The 16967-nt window shown below is 46.5% G+C and overlaps 1 non-coding gene and 1 pseudogene across 1 annotated transcript; both read left to right on the top strand.

Moving 5' to 3' along the window:
* Positions 1-539: 539 nt before the first annotated feature.
* LOC149548652 (18S ribosomal RNA) lies at positions 540-2350 on the top strand. Its single transcript, XR_016354763.1, has one exon. It is a non-coding gene; the product is annotated as an 18S ribosomal RNA (ribosomal RNA).
* A 911-nt stretch (positions 2351-3261) lies between these two features.
* LOC149548653 (25S ribosomal RNA) lies at positions 3262-5819 on the top strand (annotated as a pseudogene).
* The last annotated feature ends 11148 nt before the right edge of the window (positions 5820-16967 follow it).

The raw sequence follows: 16967 nt of genomic DNA on the forward strand, positions 1-16967 counted from the left end.
CAGCCATATTTTTGACTCGCATGGCCCTTCACCCTTCAACACAATGGTCTCTGTTGGCACTTCGGAAACCAGCTCTTTGTCATGGGAAAATGTTTGTTGCGATCGAGAAGGATTTTGTCTATGTGGGTGCACCTCAACAGGCATGTAGGAGGCATATGCCTGGGAAATGGATGTCTTTGAGTGGCCTTACAATTGAGGTGGCTATGTGCGCGGTGCATCTCATACAGACTCGAGGCTTCTTTCTGAGTAGTGGCGACAACAAGTTTGAGGGTAAAGGGTTCCATACAGGATGTTCTTCCTAGGTGCCTATGAACTAAGGCTCCTTGTTCGGCCCTCTCTGGTCGATGATGGGAGACTTTCCTCTTGTGTCAAATCTTTGAGCGTTGCGAGTCCTGAATGTGCTGTGAACGTCATTCTTGTTGCTTGTGCGGCGGATTATGTTTGGATGTATGACAGAGCGAATGCAAATTTTGGTTTCCCATCACGGCGAGCATTCCTTGGCTGTAGCAGGTCTTTTGGGTCCCCTCATTGTTAGAAGCTACTTGGTCAATCCTGCCAGTAGTCATATGCTTGTCTCAAAGATTAAGCCATGCATGTCTAAGTATGAACTATTTCAGATTATGAAACTGAAGATCGCTGATTAAATTAGTTATAGTTTCTTTGATGGTACTTTGCTACTTGGATAACCGTAGTAATTCTAGAGCTAATATGTGCACCAAATCTCAACTCTCGAAAGGGATGCATTTATTAGATAAAAGGCCAGCGCGGGCTCGCCCACTATTTCGATGATTCATGATAACTCGACGGATCGCATGGCCTTTGTGCTAGCGACGCTTCATTCAAATTTCTACCCTATCAACTTTCGATGGTAGGATAGAGGCCTACCATGGTGGTGATGGGTGACAGAGAATTAGGGTTTGATTCCAGAGAGGGAGCCTGAGAAACGACTACCACATCCAAGGAAGGTAGCAGGCGCGCAAATTACCCAATCCTGACATGGGGAGGTAGTGACAATAAATAATAATACTGTTCTCATTGAGTCTGGTAATTGGAATGAGTACAATCTAAATCCGCTAACGAGGATCCATTGGAGGGAAAGTCTGGTGCTAGTAGCCATGGTAATTCTAGCTCCAATAGCATATATTTAAGTTGTTGCAGTTAAAAAGCTTGTAGTTGGACCTTGGGTTGTCACGGTTGGTCTGCCTTCTAGGTGTGCACTGGCCCTCACGTCCCTTCTATTGGCAGTGTGTTCCTAGCCTTAATTGGCTAGGTCGCAGTTCTGGCATCGTTACTTTGAAAAAATTAGAGTGCTCAAAGCAAGCCTACGCTCTGAATACATTATCATGGAATAACACGATAGGAGTCTGGTCCTATTCCGTTGGCCTTTGGGACCGGAGTAATGATTAATAGGGACTGTCGAGGGAATTTGTATTTCATTGTCAAAGTTGAAATTCTTGGATTTATGGAAGATGAACCACTGTGAAAGCATTTGCCAAGGATGTTTTCATTAATCAAGAATGAAAGTTGGGGGCTCGAAGACGATCAGATACCGTCCTAGTCTCAACCATAAACGATGCCGACCAGGGATCGGCGGATGTTACTCTAAGGACTCTGCCAACACCTTCTGAGAAATCAGATTGTTTGGGTTCTGGGGGGAGTATGGTCGCAAGGCTGAAACTTAAAGGAATTGATGGAAGGGCATCACCAGGAGTGGAGCCTACGGCTTATTTTGACTCAACACGGGGAAACTTACCAGGTCCAGACATAGTAAGGATTGACAGATTGAGAGCTCTTTCTTGATTCTATGGGTGGTGGTGCTAGGCCGTTCTTAGTTGGTGGAGCAATTTGTTTGGTTAATTCTATTAACGAATGAGACCTCAGCCTGCTAACTAGCTATACAGAGGTTCCCCTTCATGGCCAGCTTCTTAGAGGGACTATGGCCTCCTAGGCCATGGAAGTTTGAGGCAATAATAGGTCTGTAATGCCCTTAGATGTTCTGGGCCGCATGCGCGCTACACTGATGCAACCAAAAAGTTTCTCTCCCTGGCCTGAAAGGTTTGGGAAATCTTGCCAAATTGCATTGCGATGGGGATAGACCATTGCAATTATTGATCTTCAACGAGGAATTCCTAGTAAGCACGATTCATCAGCTCACGTTGACTACGTCCCTGCCCTTTGTACACACCACCCGTCGCTCCTACCAATTGAATGATTCGGTGAACTGTTCGAATCATGATGGCGACGGTGGTTCCTATCGATGACGTCACAAGAATTTCACTAAACCTTATCATTTAGAAGAAGGAGAAGTCGTAACAAGGTTACCGTAGGTGAACCTACAGTAGGATCATTGTCGGTTTGAGACCCTGAATCATGTAGGGGATGGAGCTGGCCTCCTCCTCGCCCCCAAAATCTTTGCAACGTGCAAACACTTGGCCCTGTAGCAATGTGCTAGATGACCAAGCTAAGGGTCTAGCGCCATCGAGGTCGAGGGTCACATCGAATGCCCATGATTGAAAGCGTGGATTCCTTGCGGGGCGAAGAAGAGACTTAGATGCAATCTGGATTAGGATTAGTGCCTTCGAATGACATCCACGTTGGAGCGAGAGGTCTCTGCTCGGTTTTAGTTTAGAGGGGGTCCGGGCCTTGTCCCCCATTGAGATTTCATGGTCCGATCACATGCGCGACGCTGTGCCAGGGATCCATCATTTCTATGGCGGCAAGTCAGGACTGCCGCAACCCTCCGTTGCCTTGCCCAAGTGTGTTGACTCGTCGCTTGGAGCATTCTGTGTTTATAATGGGTGCACTCGCATGATTTGTGGGGCAGGGGGCCCCATTCGTTGAAACGGCTCTCCCATGCATCCCCTCCCACCTTTGCGAGGTGATGGGGTGGGGACACACCACAGCATTCCTCGTCACACCCATTGGGTGCTCGGGGTTTGGGATGTGTCAACACCCAACACACGGGTGCATCTCGCACCTTAGAAATCCAAAGAACAAAGCGTGAGCCAACACCTTGCGCACGTCTACTTGGGAATCATACTAAAAAAATTTGCCCTCCCCAGTGAGGAGAAGAGATGGCCATCCACGTCCACAAGTGGCGCGCGGTCAGCTGAAATGAGGATGAGGTTCGTTGATCCATCACGACAAGCGTTGGCTTGCAAAGGCCGGTGTTGGTTTGCGCCGATCGAATGATTCCTCTCGAGGAACTTTATTCTGGGCTCAGTAGCCCACCACAGTGTGGGCATTGCTGCATCTCTACCGCGTCCCCAAGTCAGGTGTGAGTACCCACTGAGTTTAAGCATATAAATAAGTGGAGGAAAAGAAACTTACCAGGATTCCCCTAGTAACAGCAAGCGAATCAGGAAGAGCCTAGCATGAAAATCGACGGTCATGCCTGTCGAATTGTAGTTTGTAGAAGTGTCCTCAGTGACAAACCAGGGCCAAGTCCCCTAGAAGGGGGCATCGGAGAGGGTGAGAGCCCCGTCAGGCCCAGACCCTGTCGCACCACAAGGCACTGTCGATGAGTTGGGTTGTTTGGGAATGTAGCCCTAATCGGGTGGTAAATTCCGTCCAAGGCTAAATATGGGCAAGAGACCAATAGCAAACAACTACCACGAGGGAAAGATGAAAAGGACTTTGAAAAGAGAGCTAAAGAGTGCTTGAAATTTCTAGGAGGGAAGGGGATGGAGGCCGGCAATGTGCCCCGGTCAGATGTAGAATGGTGTGAGCTGGTCCGTCGATTGGTTCGGCGGACGTGCCAATGTGCGCTGTCACGGTGGCACAAGCACAACCTTTTGGTCGCACAAATACTTTCGTCGTAGCGGTCAAAGGAGCAAAGCACACGCCTTCACGACAGGCTCTCGAGCACCTGTGTGCTCGTGGTGCTGGCCAGTAGGCTTTCCATCTGACCCATCTTGAAACACAGACCAAGGAGTCTAACATGTGTACAAGTTGGCAAGTTGGGAAAACTCACAAGGTGCAAGGAAGCTGACTGGCAAGATCCCATCTCGGGGGGTGCACCATCGACCAACCCTGATCTTCTGTGAAGGGTTCGAGTGTGAGCACACCTGTTGGGACCTAGAAGATGGTGAACTATGCCTGAGCAGGGTGAAGCTAGAGGAAACTCTGGTGGAGGCCCACAGTGATACTAACGTGCAAATCATTCATCTGACTTGGGTATAGGGGCGAAAGATGAATCAAACTGTCTAGTAGTCGATTTCCTCTGAAGTTTCCCTCAGGATAGCTGGAGCTCAGATGCGAGTTTTATTGGGTAAAGCAAATGATTAGAGGCATCGGGGGCGTAACGCCCTCAACCTATTATGAAACTTTAAATAGGTAAGTCGATGCGGCTACTCTGTTGAGCCATGCCATAGAATTGTGAGCTCCAAGTGGGCCATTTTTGGTAAGCAGAACTGGCGATGCAGGATGAACCAAAAGCTGAGTTACAGTGCCAAATTGCATGCTAACCCAGATTCCACAAAGGGTGTTGGTTGATTAAGGCTTTCCCTAGGTGGCAAACAGTCGACTTAGAATTGGTACAGACAAGGGGAATCTGACTTTTTAATTAAAACAAAGCATTGCGATGATCCCTGCGGATGCTGATGCAATGTGATTTTTGCCCAGTGCTCTGAATGTCAAAGTGAAGAAATTCAACCAAGTGCAGGTAAACGGTGGGAGTAACTATGACTCTCTTAAGGTAGCCAAATGCCTTGTCATCTAATTAGTGATGTGCATGAATGGATTAACGAGATTCCCACTATCCATATCTACTATCTACCGAAACCACAGCCAAGGGAACGGGCTTGGCAGAATCAGGATGGAAAGAAGACCTTGTTGAGCTTGACTCTAGTCTGACATTGTGAAATGATTTGAGAGCTGTAGAATAAGTGGGAGCTTTTAGGTGCAAGTGAAATAACACTACTTTTAATGTTATTTTACTTATTTTGTGAGGTGGAGATGGGGTAATGCCCCTATTTTTAGCCTTAAGGTGCATCTAGGTGCGTCGATCTGGGCAAAAGACATTGTCAGGTGGGGAGTTTGGCTAGGGTGGCACATCTATTAAAAGATAACGCAGGTGTCCTAAGATGAGCTCAATGAGAACAGAAATCTCATGTAGAACAAAAGGGTAAAAGCTCATTTGATTTTGATTTTCAGTATGAATACAAACTGTGAAAGCGTGGCCTATCGATCCTTTAGACTTTCAGAATTTGAACCTAGAGGTGTCAGAAAAGTTACCATAGGGATAATTGGCTTGTGGCAGCCAAGCGTTCATAGCGACGTTGCTTTTTGATCCTTTGATGTTGGCTCTTCCTATCATTGTGAAGCAAAATTCACCAAGTGTTGGATTCTTCACCCACCAATAGGGAATGTGAGTTGGGTTTAGACTGTCGTGAGACAGGTTAGTTTTACCCTACTGATGATTCGCACTGCGATAGTAATTCAACTTAGTACGAGAGGAACCATTGATTCACACATTTGGTCATCATGCTTGGTTGAAAAGCCTGTGGCGCAAAGCTATCGTGTGTCAGATTATGACTGAATGCCTCTAAGTTAGAATCCACGCTAGATGCGACGCATATCTCTCTCCGGCTGCATCGCGACCCGCAGTAGGGGTGCTCTTGCACTCATTGGGGACTGGGTCATTGGCCATCTTCGATCGACGCACTAGCCCGTTGGAGCAACCTTGGATATTAATTTCAAGCAGTCGGTGAGAAGAATCTTTTGTAAACGACTTAAATAAGCAACGGGGTATTGTAAGTGGCAGAGTGGCCTTGTTGCCATGATCCATTGAGATTCAGCCCTCTGTCGCCTCAATTCGTAAAACCTTTTTCAACTCTGAGGTGGGTGGGGTTTGTAATTTGCATGAGGGCGAGAAAATCTCCCAAGTGCCAAATTCTGAGTGGAGGTGGGGTTCGCAAGGTTTTTTCTTGCGAGCTCGTAACAATCTCTTAGGTGCCAAATTCCTAGCGGGTGGGGTTTGCAATTTGTGCGAGTGCAGGAAAATCTTCCAAGTGCCAAATTTCGGGTGGGTGGGGTTTGTAATTTTTCGCAAGGGCGGGAAAACTCTCCCAGGTGCCAAATCTCGAGCGGGTGGGGTTTTGTGAAAATTTTTGTGAGGGCGAAGAAATCTCCCAAGTTCTGAATTCCCGGTGGGTGGGGTTTTGCAATTTCTATCGGGGCAGAAAAATCTCCCAAGTGCCACATTCCGGGTGGGTGGGGTTTTGTGAAAATTTTTGCGAGGGTAGAAAAATCTCCTGAGTGCCAAATTTCGGGCGAGTGGGGTTTTGTAAAATTTCCACGAGGGGGAAAAAAATCTCCCGAGTCCCAAATTCCGAGCTGGTGGGGTTTGCAATTTTCGGAAGGGCAAAAAAATCTCCCAAGTGCCGAATTCCCCACGGGTGGGATTTTGTGATTTTCGTGAGTCTGAAAAAGTCTTCCAAGTGCAATTTCCATGTGGGTCAGGTTTGCAATTTCTATGAGGGCAGAAAAATCTTCCAAGTCCAAATTCCGGGCGGGCGGGGTTTCGTAATTTCCAAGTGCCAAATTCCGAGTGGTTGGGGTTTGTAAATTTTGCGAGGGTGGAAAAATCTTCCAAGTCCAAATTTTGAGTGGGTGGGGTTTGTAAATTTTTGTGAGGGCAAAAAAATCTTCCGACTGCAAATTCTAGGTGGGTCCTCGGGTTTTGTAATTTTTGCGAGGGCAGACAACTCATGTACGTGATCCAAAATCGGTCAACTTATTTTTTTGGTTAACGCCCAAAGTTTTGAACTCAAATCGAGTTGGCTACCCCGACTTGAATCGCCTCCAAATTTTTTGCACAACCCATGTCACCATGCTCGACTTGATTCTAAGTGCCCCGAGTCATGTACATGGTCCAAAAGAGGTCAACTTTTTTTTTTTGGGTTAATGCCCAAAGTTTTCAACTCGAACCATGTCGGCAACCCCGAAACGAATTGCCCCAACTACCCAAACCTCGACTCGAATCGCCTCGAGCCTTAATCACCTGCAATTTTTTTGAACCACTCATGTCACCGTGCTTGACTTGATTCTAAGTGCCCCGAGTCGTGTAAGTGATCCAAAAGCGGTTAACTTTTTCTTTTTGGTTAACACCCAAAGTTGTCAACTCGACCCACCTCGAGCCTTAATGGCCTCCAATGTTTTTGCATGAATCATGCCACTGTCAACTTTTCGCTCAAATCATGTCACCCAGGGCACCTCAATGCTACGTGACCTGAGCCCTGTGCGCAATCCAAAATCGGGTAACATTTTTTTTTTAACTCCCAAAATTTCATTCTTTTTGCCTTATGGGGCCTATCATGATCTCTTTTTATAAAGAAAATTCTCAAATTAGATCGTTTTGGCTACCCTACCTCGAATCTGGCTAGCTAGGTGTAACACCTCGAGTCGGCACGGCAATACGTGAACTGAAACTTGTGCGTGATCCAAAAGCAGGTAACTTGTTTTTTTTTTTTTGTAATGCCCAAAATTTAGCTCTTTTTGCTGTACAGGTCCTCCCTTGATTTTTTTTAATTTTTTTTCCACTCGTCGACCCACTCTGGCAACCCAGTTGGGTCACCCGAGGTTGGGGCGATGGAGTCGAGTGACCCAAGTTGGGTCGACCAAGGCGTACGATCCTGGCTGGGGACAACAAGTCGATTCTATAAGTTTTCTTGCCAATTTTGCTAGCCAGGTCGGCTCACCAAGTCATTTGACCATGTGGTCTTTGCCAAATCAAGAATTGAATCTTTAAGTCTGCTCATAGCTCATCAAGCCGGCTCACCAAGATGACTTGCCGTCTCACCTCACCAGGTTGCCTCTTCTTTAAGACCGCTCATCATGTCGGCTCCCCAAGTCAGCTCACCGAGTCAACTATTCAGGTTGCCTCACCAAGTTGACCCCTTAAGTTTGCTCACCAAGTCAGCTCCCTAAGTCAGCTCACCAAGTCGAATCACCTAGTCGTTTTACCACCTTGCCCCAGCAAGTGTGCTCGCCAAGTTGCCCCACCGAGTTGCTTCTTTAAGCCCACTCACCATGTCAGCTCACCAAATTGGTTGTTCAAGTACATTGCCAAGTCAACTCTTTAAGTTCGCTCACCAGGTCAGCCCACCCAAGTCGCCTCTTTAAGTTTGCTCACCAGGTCAGCACGCCCAAGTCGCATCAGCGAGCTAACTCACTGAGTCACCTCACAAAGTTGACTCTTTAAGTGTGCTCACCAAGTCAGCTCACCAAGTCAACTCACCATCTTGCCTCGATAAGTTGGCTTGTCGAGTTACCCCACCAAGTCATTGCCTCTTTAAGCCCGCTCACCGTGTCAGCTCGTCAGGTCGGCTAACCAAGTCGACTAATCAAGTAGGCCCACCAAGTTGCCTCAAGGATAGCTCCTCACCATGAGTCACCTCACCATGTTGACTCAATGAGTCACCTCACCATGTTGACTCTTTGAGCTCGCTTGCCAGGTTGCCTCACCAAGTCGACTCGAGTACGTTGCCAAGTCGACTCTTTAAGTTTGCTCGCTAGGTCAAATCGCCAAGATAGCTCACCATGTCATCTCAACGAACCAACTCACTGAGTCACCTCACCATGTTGGCTCTCTAATTCCACTCGCCAAGTCGCCCCACCAACTTGCCCCGTTAGGCCCACTCACCACCTCGCCCTGTTAGGCCCACTCTCACCAAGTTGACTCTTTAAGTCTGCTCATCAAGTCGAGCCACCAAGTACTCTCACTAAGTCGACTCTTTGAGTCTGTTCATCAAGTCGCCCCACCAAGTACTCTAACCAAGTCGATTCTTCAAGTGCGTTCATCAAGTTGGCCCACCAAGTACTCTCACCAAGTCAACTCTTTAAGTCCTTTCATCAAGTCATCCCACCAAGTACTCTCACCAAGTCAACTCTTTAGGTCTATTCAAAGAGTCACCCCACCAAGTCAACCCTTCAAGTGCATTCATCTAGTCACCCCACCAAGTCGACTCTTTAAGTTCATTCATCAAGTCACCCCGCCAAGTCAGCCCACAAATTACTCTCACCAAGTTGACTCTTTAAGTTCGTTCATCAAGTCGCTTCGCCAGGTTGGCCTACCAAGTACTCTCACCAAGTTGACCCTTTAAGTTCGTTCATCAAGTCACCCCACCAGGTCGGTCCACCAAGTACTCTCACAAAGTTGACTCTTTAGGTTCGTTCATCAATTCACCTCGCCAGCTCGGCCCACCAAGTTCTCTCACCAGGTCAACTCTTTAAGTTCGTTCATCAAGTCACCCCGCCAGTTCGACCCACCAAGTACTCTCAAAAAGTTAACTCTCTAAGTTCATTCATCAAGTCACCCTGCCAGGTCAGCCCACCAAGTACTCTCACCAAGTCACCCTGCTAGTTCAACCCACCAAGTCAACTCTTTAAATTCATTCATCACATCACCCGGCCAAGTTGACCAACCAAGTCGACTCTTTAAGTTCGTTCATCAAGTCACGTAACTAGGTCAGTCCATCGAGTACTCTCACCAAGTCAACTCTTTAAGTTTGTTCATCAAGTCACCCGGCCAGGTCGGCCCACCAAGTCACCAAGTACTCTCACCAAGTTGACTCTCTAAGTTCGTTCATCAAGTCACCCTGCTAGGTCAGCTCACCAAGTCGAATCTTTAAGTTCATTCATCAAGTCACCCCATACAGTACTCTAACCAAGTCGATTCTTCAAGTGCGTTCATCAAGTTACCCGACCAAGTACTCTCACCAAGTCGACTCTTTAACTATGTTCATCAAGTCACCCCACCAAGTACTCTCACCAATTCGACTCTTTAAGTTTGTTCATCAAGTCACCACACCAAGTACTCTCACCAAGACAACTCTTTAGGACCGTTCATCAAGTCACCTTGCCAAGTCGACCCTTGAAGTCCATTCATCAAGTCACCCCACCATTTACTCCCACCAAGTTGACTCTTTAAGTTAGTTCATGAAGTCACCCAACTAGGTCGGCCCACCAAGTACTCTCACCAAGTCGACTCTCTGAGTCTATTCATCAGGTCACCCCACCGAGTACTCTCGCCAAGTCAACTCTTTAGGTTCGTTCATCAAGTCACCTTGCAAATTCGACCCTTTAAGTTCATTCATCAAGTCACCCCAACAAGTCGACTCTTTAAGTCCTTTCATCAAGTCACCCCACCAATCCGACTCTTTAAGTCTGTTCATCAAGTCAACAGAACAACTACTCTCACCAAGTCGACTCTATAAGTTCGTTAATCAAGTCACCCCACCAGGTCAACCCACTAGGTACTCCCACCAAGTCGACTCTTTAAGTCCTTTCATCAGTTCACCCCGCCAAGTACTCTCACCAAGTCAACTCTTTAGGTCTGTTCATCAAGTCACCCTGCCAAGTTGACCCTTTAAGTTCATTCATCAAGTCGCCCCACCAAGTACTCTCACCAAGTCGACTCTTTAAGTCCTTTCATCAAGTCATCCCACCAATTCGACTCTTCAAGTCCATTCATCAAGTCACCAGAACAAGTACTCTATCCAAGTCGACTCTTTAAGTCCGTCCATAAAGTCACCCCTCCAGGTCGACGCACCAAGTACTCCCACCAAGTCGACTCTTTAAGTCTGTTCATCAGTTCACTCTACCAAGTACTCTCACCAAGTTGACTTTTTAAGTCTGCTCATCAAGTCAAGCCACCATGTACTCTCACCAAGTCGACTTTTTGAGTCCGTTCATCAAGTCGCCCCACCAAGTACTCTAACCAAGTCGATTGTTCAAGTGCATTCATCAAGTCGCCCCACCAAGTACACTCACCAAGTTGACTCTTTAAGTCCTTTCATCAAGTCACCCCACCAAGTACTCTCACCAAGTCAACTCTTTAGGTCCGTTCATAGAGTCACCCCACCTAGTCGACCCTTCAAGTGCATTCATCAAGTCACCCCACCAAGTCGACTCTTTAAGTTCATTCATCAAGTCACCCCGCCAGGTCAGCCGACAAATTACTCTCACCAAGTCGACTCTTTAAGTTCGTTCATCAAGTCACCCCACCAAGTCTTCCCACCAAGTGGACTCTTTAAGTTCGTTCCTATAGTCACTCTGCCAAGTCGGCCCACCAAGTTGACTCTTTAAGTTCATTCATCAAGTCACCCCGCCAGGTCAGCCCACCAACTACTCTCACCAACTCGATTCGTTAAGTTTTCTCACCAAGTCATCCCGCCAGGTCGGCCCACCAAGTACTCTCACCAGGTCAACTCTTTAGGTTTGTTCATTAGGTCACCCCACCAAGTACTCTCACCAAGTTGACTCTTTAAGTTCGTTCATCAAGTAGCTCTGCCAGGTCGGCCCGCAAAGTACTCTCACCAAGTCGACCTATTAAGTTTGATCATCAAGTCACCCCACTAGGTCGGCCAACCAAGTACTCTCACAAAGTCAACTCTTTAGGTTCCTTCATCAATTCACCCCGCTAGCTCGGCCCACCAAGTTCTCTCACCAGGTCGACTCTTTAAGTTTGTTCATCAAGTCACCCCGCCAGTTTGACCCACCAAGTACTCTCACAAAGTTGACTCTCTAAGTTCGTTCATCAAGTCACCCTACCAGGTTAGCCCACCAAGTACTCTCACCAAGTCACCCTGCTAGTTCGACCCACCAAGTCAACTCTTTAAGTTCATTCATCAAGACACCCAACCAAGTCAGCCCACCAAGTCGACTCTTTAAGTTTGTTCATCAATTCACGTGACCAGGTCAGCCCACCGAGTACTCTCACCAAGTCGACTCTTTAAGTTAGTTCATCAAGTCACCTTGCCAGGCCGGCCTACCAAGTACTCTCATCAAGTCGACTCTTTAAGTTTGTTCATCAAGTCACCCTGCCAGGTCGGCCCACCAAGTTGACTCTTTAAGTTCGCTCATCAAGTCACCCTGCCAGGTCGACCCACCAAGTCGACTCTTTAGGTTCGTTCATCAAGTCACCCCACCAAGTACTCTCACCAAGTTGACTCTTTAAGTTCGTTCATTAAATCAGCCCACTATGTCTGCCCACCAAGTACTCTTACCAAGTCGACTCTTTAGGTTCATTCATCAAGTCACCCCACCAGGTCAACCCACCAAGTGGACTCTTTAAGTTAGTTCATCAAGTCACCTGGCCAGGTCAGCCCACCAAGTCACCAAGTACTCTCACCAATTCGACTCTCTAAGTTTGTTCATCAAGTCACCCCGCCAGGTCAGCCCACCAAGTTGACTCTTTAAGTTCGTTCATCAAGTCACCCCACCAAGTACTCTAACCAAGTCGATTCTTCAAGTGCATTCATCAAGTCACCCGACCAAGTACTCTCACCAAGTCAACTCTTTAACTCTGTTCATCAAGTCACCCCACCAAGTACTCTCACCCGGTCAACTCTTTAGGTTCATTCATCAAGTCACCCCACCAACTCGACCCTTCAAGTGCGTTGATCAAGTCACCCCACCAAGTCGACCCTCTAAGTCCGTTCATCAAGTCGCCCCACCAAGTTGACTCTTTAAGTCCGTTCATCAAGTCACCCCACCAGTTCGGCCAACCAAGTACTCCCACCAAGTCGATTCTTTAAGTCTGTTCATCAGTTCACCCTGCCAAGTACTCTCACCAAGTTGCCTCTTTAAGTCTGCTCATCAAGTCGAGCCACCAAGTACTCTCACAAAGTCGAGTCTTTGAGTCCGTTCATCAAGTCACCCCACCAAGTACTCTAACCAAGTCGATTATTCAAGTGCGTTCATCAAGTCATCCCACCAAGTACTCTCACCAAGTTGACTCTTTAAGTCCTTTCATCAAGTCACCCCACCAAGTTGACTGTTTAAGTCTATTCATCAAGTCACCAGAACAAGTACTCTCACCGAGTTGACTCTTTATGTCCCTTCATCAAGTCACCCCACCAGGTACTCCCACCAAGTCAACTCTTTAAGTCTGTTCATCAGTTCACCCCACCAAGTACTCTCACCAAGTGGACTCTTTAAGTCTGCTAATCAAGTCGAGCCACCAAGTACTCTCACCTGGTTGACTCTTTGAGTCCGTTCATCAAGTCACCCCACAAAGTGCTCTCACCAAGTCAACTCTTTAGGTCCATTCACCAAGTCACCCTGCCAAGTCGACCCTTTAAGTTCGTTCATCAAGTCACCTGGCCAAGTTGGCTCACCAAGTCAACTCTTTAAGTTTGTTCATCAAGTCACGTGACTAGGTCAGCCGACCGAGTACTCTTACTAAGTCAACTCTTTAAGTTTGTTCATCAAGTCACCCCGCTAGATTGGCCCACCAAGTACTCTCACCAAGTCGACTCTTTAAGTTTGCTCACCAAGTCACCCCACCAGGTCAGTCCACCAAGTACTCTCACCAAGTCGACTCTTTAGGTTGCTTCATCAAGTCACCTCACCAAGTACTCTCACCAAGTTGACTCTTTAAGTTCATTCATGAAGTCGCTCTGCCAGGTCGGCCCGCCAAGTACTCTTATGAAGTTGACCCTTTAAGTTCGGTCATCAAGTCACCCCACCAGGTTGACCCACCAAGTACTCTCACAAAGTTGACTCTTTAGGTTCGTTTATCAATTCACCCTGCCAGTTTGACCCACCAAGTACTCTCGCAAAGTCAACTCTCTACGTTTGTTCATTGAGTCACCTTGCCAGGTCAGCCCACCAAGTACTCTCAGCAAGTCACCCTGCCAGGTCAGCCCACCAAGATGACTCTTTAAGCTTGTTCATCAAGTCACCCGGCCAAGATGGCCCACCAAGTCAACTCTTTAAGTTCATTCATCAAGTCATGTGACCAGGTCAGCCCACCAAGTACTCTCACCAAGTCGACTCTTTAAGTTAGTCCATCAAGTCACCTTGCTAGGTCTGCCCACCAAGTACTCTCGCCAGGTCGACTCTTTAAGTTTGTTCATCAAGTCTCCCTGCCAGGTTGGCCCACCAAGTCAACTCTTTAAGTTTGTTCATCAAGTCACCCTGCCAGGTCAGCCCACCAAGTTGACTCTTTACATTCATTCATCAAGTCACCCCACCAAGTACTCTCACCAAGTCGACTCTTTAAGTTCGTTCATCAAATCACCCCACTATGTCTGCCCACCAAGTACTCCAACCAAGTTGATTCTTTAAGTCTGTTCATTAGTTCACCCTGCCAAGTACTCTCACCAAGTGGACTCTTTAAGTCTGCTCATCAAGTCGAGCCACCAGGTACTCTCAGCAAGTCAAATCTTTGAGTCCGTTCATCAAGTAACCCCACCAAGTACTCTAACCAAGTCGATTCTTCAAGTGCGCTCATCAAGTCACCCCACCAAGTTGACTCTTTAAGTTTGTTCATCAAGTCACCCCACCAAGTACTCTCACCAAGTCAAATCTTTAGGTCCGTTCATAGTGTCACCCCAGCAAGTCGACCCTTCAAGTGCGTTCATCAAGTCACCCCACCTAGTCGACTCTTTAAGTTCATTCATCAAGTCACCCCACTAGGTCAGCCCACAAATTACTCTCACCAAGTTGACTCTTTAAGTTCGTTCATCAAGTCACCCCACCAGGTCGGCCCACCAAGTGGACTCTTTAAGTTCATTCATGAAGTCACTCTACCAAGTCGGCCCACAAGGTTGACTCTTTAAGTTCGTTCATCAAGTCACCCCACCAAGTACTCTCACCAAGTTGACTCTTTAAGTTTGCTCATCAAGTCACCCCACCAGGTCAACTCTTTAGGTTATTTCATCAAGTCACCCCACTAAGTACTCTCACAAAGTTGACTCTCTAAGTTCGTTCATCAATTCACTCCGCCAGGTCGGCCCACCAAGTACTCTCACCAAGTCGACTCTTTAAGTTCGGTCATCAAGTCACCCCGCCAGGTCGGCCCACCAAGTACTCTCATAAAGTCGACTCTTTAGGTTTGTTCATCAATTCACCCCGCCAGCTCGGCCCACCAAGTTCCCTCACCAAGTTGACTCTTTAAGTTCGTTCATCAAGTCACCCCTCCAGTTCGAACCACCAAACACTCTCGCAAAGTTGACTCTCTAAGTTCGTTCATCGAGTCACCCTGCCAGGTTAGCCCATCAAGTACTCTCACCAAGTCATCCCGCTAGTTTGACCCACCAGGTCAACTCTTTAAGTTTGTTCATCAAGTCACCCAGCCAAGTCGGTGTTAGATTGTGGTGACTGATCAGGAAAGTACTGTACATACTTCATAAATGGTAGCCGACATCGACATGGTAGCCGACATATTATGGCCAACATATGGCCGACATGTTATAACCCTAAAGCGGTTTAATACTTGTATAAAAAGGGCTTAGGGTTGGGTATTTTTTGATATGTGGTGATACGAAATTGGTTCTTGCGGCGGTATTGAGCTGTAAGGGATTACGGATTGTAATCAGGTTGTAATCACTGGATTGTAATAAGATCATACTTGCTGTTTGGTGGATGTAGCCCAGGGATTGGGTGAACCACGTTAAATCTTGGTGCCTTGTGTTCATTTCTGTGTGTTCTATTATTTTTTGTTATTGGTTATATTTGCATGTAGTTTTTATTTCTGTCCGTGGTTTATCCTAACAAGTGGTATCAGAGCCTAGTTGTTTCTCAGTTATCCTCTGCAGGAAAGTCTCACGATTAAGTGGGAGTCTCACGGTTGAGTGGGAGCAATGGCAGATGATGGTAAGCTGAGGGTTGATAGGTTTAATGGGCAGAACTTCCAGTTATGGAAGATGCAAATGGAAGACTATTTATATCAGAAGGATTTGTGGGAGCCGTTGGAAGGAAAAGCCAAGAATCAGGGAACTATTTCAGAGGCTGAATGGGATCTTTTGGACAGAAAGGCACTTGGAAGCATTCGGTTATGCTTGGCACCATCGGTGGCATTTAATATTACAAAAGCAAAGACGACAGAAGATTTGATGAAAACCCTAGCGACACTCTATGAAAAGCCCTCCGCTTCAAATAAGGTATTTCTGATGAAGCGTTTATTTAATATGAAAATGGCAGAAGGTGGATCTGTTGCAGATCATTTAAATGACTTTAATACTATTACTAGTCAATTATCTTCTGTGGGTATCAATTTTGATGAAGAAATTAGGGCTCTCTTGATTTTGTGTTCTTTGCCTGAAAGCTGGAATGGCTTGGTAATGGCAGTGAGTAATTATGTTCCTGGATCAAGTACCCTAAAATATGATGATGTGATCGGTGTTATTTTAAGTGAGGAAACTCGTAGAAAATCCTCAGGTGGATCTACATCAGGAAGTGCTTTAAATGCACAAAGCAGGGGCAAAACGACTGAAAGAGGAAGTAACTCTGGAAATCGTGGGAAATCAAGAGGAAAGTCAAAGGGGAGGAGGTCTCAATTGAGAGGACCAAATGATTGCTGGTACTGTGGGAAACCAGGGCACAAAAAGAAAGATTGCTGGACTCGAAAGAAAAATGAAGGAGATAAATCAGATGTAGACAAAGAGGCAAATGTGGTAAGTAATAAATCCGAAGAGGATGCTTTGCTTCTGTCTTTAGAGAGTGTTGATGATTCATGGGTTTTAGATTCTGGTGCTTCTTTTCATGCTACACCTCATAGAGGTTATTTCATTGATTATGTCCAAGGGGATTTTGGGCTTGTTTATTTGGGGGATAATGAACCCTGTCAGATTGTTGGAAAGGGAAAAATTAAGATTAAGTTGCAGAATGGGAATCATTGGATACTACATGAGGTAAGACATGTTCCAAAGCTGAGTAGGAATTTAATTTTAGCAGGGCAACTCGGTGATGAGGGTTGTGTAATTAATTTTAATGATAAAAATTGGAAGGTTTCAAAAGGTTCCCTTGTAGTAGCAAAAGGTGTGAAAGTAGGCACCTTATATCTTTGTACAGGTCATATTGTTCCTTCTACTTTGATTGTTTCAGAGAAAAATGAATATTCAGGAACAATTACTGCAGTTGAGCAGGGAGAACAAATAGCTGCTGTAGATTCTGATACAGCGCTGTGGCGCAATAGACTTGGGCACATGAGTGAGAAAGGTATGAAAGTACTTCATTCA

The sequence above is a fragment of the Cupressus sempervirens genome, chromosome 7 (genome assembly GCF_028749045.1).
Source record: "Cupressus sempervirens isolate cs-2001-9-10 chromosome 7, ASM2874904v1, whole genome shotgun sequence".
In the NCBI taxonomy this organism is placed as follows: Eukaryota; Viridiplantae; Streptophyta; class Pinopsida; order Cupressales; family Cupressaceae; genus Cupressus; species Cupressus sempervirens.